Source organism: Solea solea, chromosome 16, assembly GCF_958295425.1.
Source record: "Solea solea chromosome 16, fSolSol10.1, whole genome shotgun sequence".
NCBI lineage: Eukaryota > Metazoa > Chordata > Actinopteri > Pleuronectiformes > Soleidae > Solea > Solea solea.
The window spans coordinates 3,161,201-3,166,200 of record NC_081149.1 but is presented as its reverse complement, the minus strand read 5'-3'; the positions used below and the strand labels follow the sequence as shown (position 1 = coordinate 3,166,200).

Genomic DNA, 5,000 nt, shown 5'->3' with positions numbered 1-5,000 from the left:
GGCCGTAAGCCCAGGGGGCCGGGGACACAGACTCCTTTTATAGACTAGGCAAGGCCCCCTGCTCGTGGAGGAGCTCAAAAGTTAGCCTTTCGAACACACTAAACTTGAGCCTTTATCTCCACTACCTGCTACACTCTATTCCAGTATTAGGAAGCTACACCGAGATGGGTAAGCTGCTCCCCATCTCCAAGCTTCTCACATGCTTGCAGAGCGACATCCAAGGCTGAAACTAGAAGGACATTAACGTGTGCCCGTGCGTCAACGTAATTGCAAGCCCATGTTTCTTGTAAGGAAGCAGCAGTGTAAAAGCTTACAGCACCTGGTATTCCCAGGCGGTCTCCCATCCAAGTACTAACCAGGCCCGACCCTGCTTAGCTTCCGAGATCAGACGAGATCGGGCGTGCTCAGGGTGGTATGGCCGTAAGCCGGCGGGCTGGGGACACAGACTCCTTTTATATACTAGGCAAGGCCCCCTGCTCGTGGAGGAGCTCAAAGGTCAGCCTTTCGAACGTTCAAGAGTTTAAGTTGTTTTTGGTGGGCTTTGCTGTATGGCCGCGCCCTTTGAGTGTGTCAAATGTCAAGCAGCTGTCCGTCAAGGCTCAGAGGTGCACTTAGATCACCTTGGGGCGGAGGTGATCAGCAGCAGCCTTTGTTATGCGCACTTAAAAAACATGGCACCACAACAAGTAACTTGCGTGCCAAGATCTTGAGTTGGCCCCACACACTTGTGGGCCATCGCTTCTCGGCCTTTTGGCTAAGATCAAGTGTAGTATCTGTTCTTATCAGTTTAATATCTGATATGTCCTCTATATGGGGATTAAATATTAAATGCATTTTTGAGCATTGGGAGGTGAAAACTGGGGCTTGCTCTCTTCACTCCTTGCATTGACCTGGCATTGCAGTGCCACCAGGAACGGTGCACCATTCTCTTTTTTCTGTGAAAACCAAAGCAAGGCTGGAACTAGAAGGACGTTAACGTGTGCCTGTGCCCGTGCCCGTGCGTCAACGTAATTGCAAGCCCATGTTTCTTGTAAGGAAGCAGCAGTGTAAAAGCTTACAGCACCTGGTATTCCCAGGCGGTCTCCCATCCAAGTACTAAACAGGCCCGACCCTGCTTAGCTTCCGAGATCAGACGAGATCGAGCGTGCTCAGGGTGGTATGGCCGTAAGCCCAGGGGGCCGGGGACACAGACTCCTTTTATAGACTAGGCAAGGCCCCCTGCTCGTGGAGGAGCTCAAAAGTTAGCCTTTCGAACACACTAAACTTGAGCCTTTATCTCCACTACCTGCTACACTCTATTCCAGTATTAGGAAGCTACATCGAGATGGGTAAGCTGCTGCCCATCTCCAAGCTTCTCACGTGCTTGCAGAGCGACATCCAAGGCTGAAACTAGAAGGACGTTAACGTGTGCCCGTGCGTCAACGTAATTGCAAGCCCATGTTTCTTGTAAGGAAGCAGCAGTGTAAAAGCTTACAGCACCTGGTATTCCCAGGCGGTCTCCCATCCAAGTACTAACCAGGCCCGACCCTGCTTAGCTTCCGAGATCAGACGAGATCGGGCGTGCTCAGGGTGGTATGGCCGTAAGCCGACGGGCTGGGGACACAGACTCCTTTTATAGACTAGGCAAGGCCCCCTGCTCGTGGAGGAGCTCAAAGGTCAGCCTTTCGAACGTTCAAGAGTTTAAGTTGTTTTTGGTGGGCTTTGCTGTATGGCCGCGCCCTTTGAGTGTGTCAAATGTCAAGCAGCTGTCCGTCAAGGCTCAGAGGTGCACTTAGATCACCTTGGGGCGGAGGTGATCAGCAGCAGCCTTTGTTATGCGCACTTAAAAAACATGGCACCACAACAAGTAACTTGTGTGCCAAGATCTTGAGTTGGCCCCACACACTTGTGGGCCATCGCTTCTCGGCCTTTTGGCTAAGATCAAGTGTAGTATCTGTTCTTATCAGTTTAATATCTGATATGTCCTCTATATGGGGATTAAATATTAAATGCATTTTTGAGCATTGGGAGGTGAAAACTGGGGCTTGCTCTCTTCACTCCTTGCATTGACCTGGCATTGCAGTGCCACCAGGAACGGTGCACCATTCTCTTTTTTCTGTGAAAACCAAAGCAAGGCTGGAACTAGAAGGACGTTAACGTGTACCTGTGCCCGTGCCCGTGCGTCAACGTAATTGCAAGTCCATGTTTCTTGTAAGGAAGCAGCAGTGTAAAAGCTTACAGCACCTGGTATTCCCAGGCGGTCTCCCATCCAAGTACTAACCAGGCCCGACCCTGCTTAGCTTCCGAGATCAGACGAGATCGGGCGTGCTCAGGGTGGTATGGCCGTAAGCCAACGGGCTGGGGACACAGACTCCTTTTATAGACTAGGCAAGGCCCCCTGCTCGTGGAGGAGCTCAAAAGTCAGCCTTTCGAACACACTGCACTTGAGCCTTTATCTCCACTGCCTGCTACACTCTATTCCAGTATTAGGAAGCTACACCGAGATGGGTAAGCTGCTCCCCATCTCCAAGCTTCTCACGTGCTTGCAGAGCGACATCCAAGGCTGAAACTAGAAGGACGTTAACATGTGCCCGTGCGTCAACGTAATTGCAAGCCCATGTTTCTTGTAAGGAAGCAGCAGTGTAAAAGCTTACAGCACCTGGTATTCCCAGGCGGTCTCCCATCCAAGTACTAACCAGGCCCGACCCTGCTTAGCTTCCGAGATCAGACGAGATCGGGCGTGCTCAGGGTGGTATGGCCGTAAGCCAACGGGCTGGGGACACAGACTCCTTTTATAGACTAGGCAAGGCCCCCTGCTCGTGGAGGAGCTCAAAAGTCAGCCTTTCGAACACACTGCACTTGAGCCTTTATCTCCACTACCTGCTACACTCTATTCCAGTATTAGGAAGCTACACCGAGATGGGTAAGCTGCTCCCCATCTCCAAGCTTCTCACGTGCTTGCAGAGCGACATCCAAGGCTGAAACTAGAAGGACGTTAACATGTGCCCGTGCGTCAACGTAATTGCAAGCCCATGTTTCTTGTAAGGAAGCAGCAGTGTAAAAGCTTACAGCACCTGGTATTCCCAGGCGGTCTCCCATCCAAGTACTAACCAGGCCCGACCCTGTTTAGCTTCCGAGATCAGACGAGATCGGGCATGCTCAGGGTGGTATGGCCGTAAGCCAATGGGCTGGGGACACAGACTCCTTTTATAGACTAGGCAAGGCCCCCTGCTCGTGGAGGAGCTCAAAAGTCAGCCTTGCGAACACACTGCACTTGAGCCTTTATCTCCACTGCCTGCTACACTCTATTCCAGTATTAGGAAGCTACACCGAGATGAATAAGCTGCTCCCCATCTCCAAGCTTCTCACGTGCTTGCAGAGCGACATCCAAGGCTGAAACTAGAAGGACGTTAACATGTGCCCGTGCGTCAACGTAATTGCAAGCCCATGTTTCTTGTAAGGAAGCAGCAGTGTAAAAGCTTACAGCACCTGGTATTCCCAGGCGGTCTCCCATCCAAGTACTAACCAGGCCCGACCCTGCTTAGCTTCCGAGATCAGACGAGATCGGGCGTGCTCAGGGTGGTATGGCCGTAAGCCAACGGGCTGGGGACACAGACTCCTTTTATAGACTAGGCAAGGCCCCCTGCTCGTGGAGGAGCTCAAAAGTCAGCCTTTCGAACACACTGCACTTGAGCCTTTATCTCCACTACCTGCTACACTCTATTCCAGTATTAGGAAGCTACACCGAGATGGGTAAGCTGCTCCCCATCTCCAAGCTTCTCACGTGCTTGCAGAGCGACATCCAAGGCTGAAACTAGAAGGACGTTAACATGTGCCCGTGCGTCAACGTAATTGCAAGCCCATGTTTCTTGTAAGGAAGCAGCAGTGTAAAAGCTTACAGCACCTGGTATTCCCAGGCGGTCTCCCATCCAAGTACTAACCAGGCCCGACCCTGTTTAGCTTCCGAGATCAGACGAGATCGGGCATGCTCAGGGTGGTATGGCCGTAAGCCAATGGGCTGGGGACACAGACTCCTTTTATAGACTAGGCAAGGCCCCCTGCTCGTGGAGGAGCTCAAAAGTCAGCCTTGCGAACACACTGCACTTGAGCCTTTATCTCCACTACCTGCTACACTATATTCCAGTATTAGGAAGCTACATCGAGATGGGTTAGCTGCTGCCCATCTCCAAGCTTCTCACGTGCTTGCAGAGCGACATCCAAGGCTGAAACTAGAAGGACGTTAACGTGTGCCCGTGCGTCAACGTAATTGCAAGCCCATGTTTCTTGTAAGGAAGCAGCAGTGTAAAAGCTTACAGCACCTGGTATTCCCAGGCGGTCTCCCATCCAAGTACTAAACAGGCCCGACCCTGCTTAGCTTCCGAGATCAGACGAGATCGAGCGTGCTCAGGGTGGTATGGCCGTAAGCCCAGGGGCCGGGGACACAGACTCCTTTTATAGACTAGGCAAGGCCCCATGCTCGTGGAGGAGCTCAAAAGTCAGCCTTTCGAACACACTGCACTTGAGCCTTTATCTCCACTACCTGCTACACTATATTCCAGTATTAGGAAGCTACATCGAGATGGGTAAGCTGCTGCCCATCTCCAAGCTTCTCACGTGCTTGCAGAGCGACATCCAAGGCTGAAACTAGAAGGACGTTAACGTGTGCCTGTGCGTCAACGTAATTGCAAGCCCATGTTTCTTGTAAGGAAGCAGCAGTGTAAAAGCTTACAGCACCTGGTATTCCCAGGCGGTCTCCCATCCAAGTACTAACCAGGCCCGACCCTGCTTAGCTTCCGAGATCAGACGAGATCGGGCGTGCTCAGGGTGGTATGGCCGTAAGCCGACGGGCTGGGGACACAGACTCCTTTTATAGACTAGGCAAGGCCCCCTGCTCGTGGAGGAGCTCAAAGGTCAGCCTTTCGAACGTTCAAGAGTTTAAGTTGTTTTTGGTGGGCTTTGCTGTATGGCCGCGCCCTTTGAGTGTGTCAAATGTCAAGCAGCTGTCCGTCAAGGCTCAGAGG

The 5,000-nt window shown here is 52.0% G+C and overlaps 13 non-coding genes across 13 annotated transcripts in view; 2 read left to right on the top strand and 11 right to left on the bottom strand.

Moving 5' to 3' along the window:
• Nucleotides 1–10, bottom strand: part of LOC131477778 (5S ribosomal RNA) — a 119-nt gene extending 109 nt beyond the window's left edge. Inside the window, exon 1 of the ribosomal RNA XR_009244099.1 lies at nucleotides 1–10. This exon is cut by the window's left edge and continues 109 nt beyond it. This is a non-coding gene — a ribosomal RNA (5S ribosomal RNA).
• Nucleotides 11–307: 297 nt separating this feature from the next.
• Nucleotides 308–426, bottom strand: LOC131476801 (5S ribosomal RNA). Its single transcript, XR_009243165.1, has one exon. It is a non-coding gene; the product is annotated as a 5S ribosomal RNA (ribosomal RNA).
• A 308-nt stretch (nucleotides 427–734) lies between these two features.
• On the top strand, nucleotides 735–927 carry LOC131442083 (U2 spliceosomal RNA). The gene has a single exon (XR_009232665.1). It is a non-coding gene; the product is annotated as a U2 spliceosomal RNA (small nuclear RNA).
• Nucleotides 928–1,051: 124 nt separating this feature from the next.
• Nucleotides 1,052–1,170, bottom strand: LOC131477776 (5S ribosomal RNA). The gene has a single exon (XR_009244097.1). It is a non-coding gene; the product is annotated as a 5S ribosomal RNA (ribosomal RNA).
• A 297-nt stretch (nucleotides 1,171–1,467) lies between these two features.
• LOC131476800 (5S ribosomal RNA) lies at nucleotides 1,468–1,586 on the bottom strand. The gene has a single exon (XR_009243164.1). It is a non-coding gene; the product is annotated as a 5S ribosomal RNA (ribosomal RNA).
• Nucleotides 1,587–1,894: 308 nt separating this feature from the next.
• On the top strand, nucleotides 1,895–2,087 carry LOC131442082 (U2 spliceosomal RNA). The gene has a single exon (XR_009232664.1). It is a non-coding gene; the product is annotated as a U2 spliceosomal RNA (small nuclear RNA).
• Nucleotides 2,088–2,211: 124 nt separating this feature from the next.
• Nucleotides 2,212–2,330, bottom strand: LOC131476799 (5S ribosomal RNA). Its single transcript, XR_009243163.1, has one exon. It is a non-coding gene; the product is annotated as a 5S ribosomal RNA (ribosomal RNA).
• A 296-nt stretch (nucleotides 2,331–2,626) lies between these two features.
• On the bottom strand, nucleotides 2,627–2,745 carry LOC131476796 (5S ribosomal RNA). The gene has a single exon (XR_009243161.1). It is a non-coding gene; the product is annotated as a 5S ribosomal RNA (ribosomal RNA).
• A 296-nt stretch (nucleotides 2,746–3,041) lies between these two features.
• LOC131477530 (5S ribosomal RNA) lies at nucleotides 3,042–3,160 on the bottom strand. The gene has a single exon (XR_009243864.1). It is a non-coding gene; the product is annotated as a 5S ribosomal RNA (ribosomal RNA).
• A 296-nt stretch (nucleotides 3,161–3,456) lies between these two features.
• Nucleotides 3,457–3,575, bottom strand: LOC131476795 (5S ribosomal RNA). The gene has a single exon (XR_009243160.1). It is a non-coding gene; the product is annotated as a 5S ribosomal RNA (ribosomal RNA).
• Nucleotides 3,576–3,871: 296 nt separating this feature from the next.
• On the bottom strand, nucleotides 3,872–3,990 carry LOC131477529 (5S ribosomal RNA). The gene has a single exon (XR_009243863.1). It is a non-coding gene; the product is annotated as a 5S ribosomal RNA (ribosomal RNA).
• Nucleotides 3,991–4,286: 296 nt separating this feature from the next.
• LOC131477775 (5S ribosomal RNA) lies at nucleotides 4,287–4,405 on the bottom strand. Its single transcript, XR_009244096.1, has one exon. It is a non-coding gene; the product is annotated as a 5S ribosomal RNA (ribosomal RNA).
• A 296-nt stretch (nucleotides 4,406–4,701) lies between these two features.
• On the bottom strand, nucleotides 4,702–4,820 carry LOC131476794 (5S ribosomal RNA). Its single transcript, XR_009243159.1, has one exon. It is a non-coding gene; the product is annotated as a 5S ribosomal RNA (ribosomal RNA).
• Nucleotides 4,821–5,000: the final 180 nt, after the last annotated feature.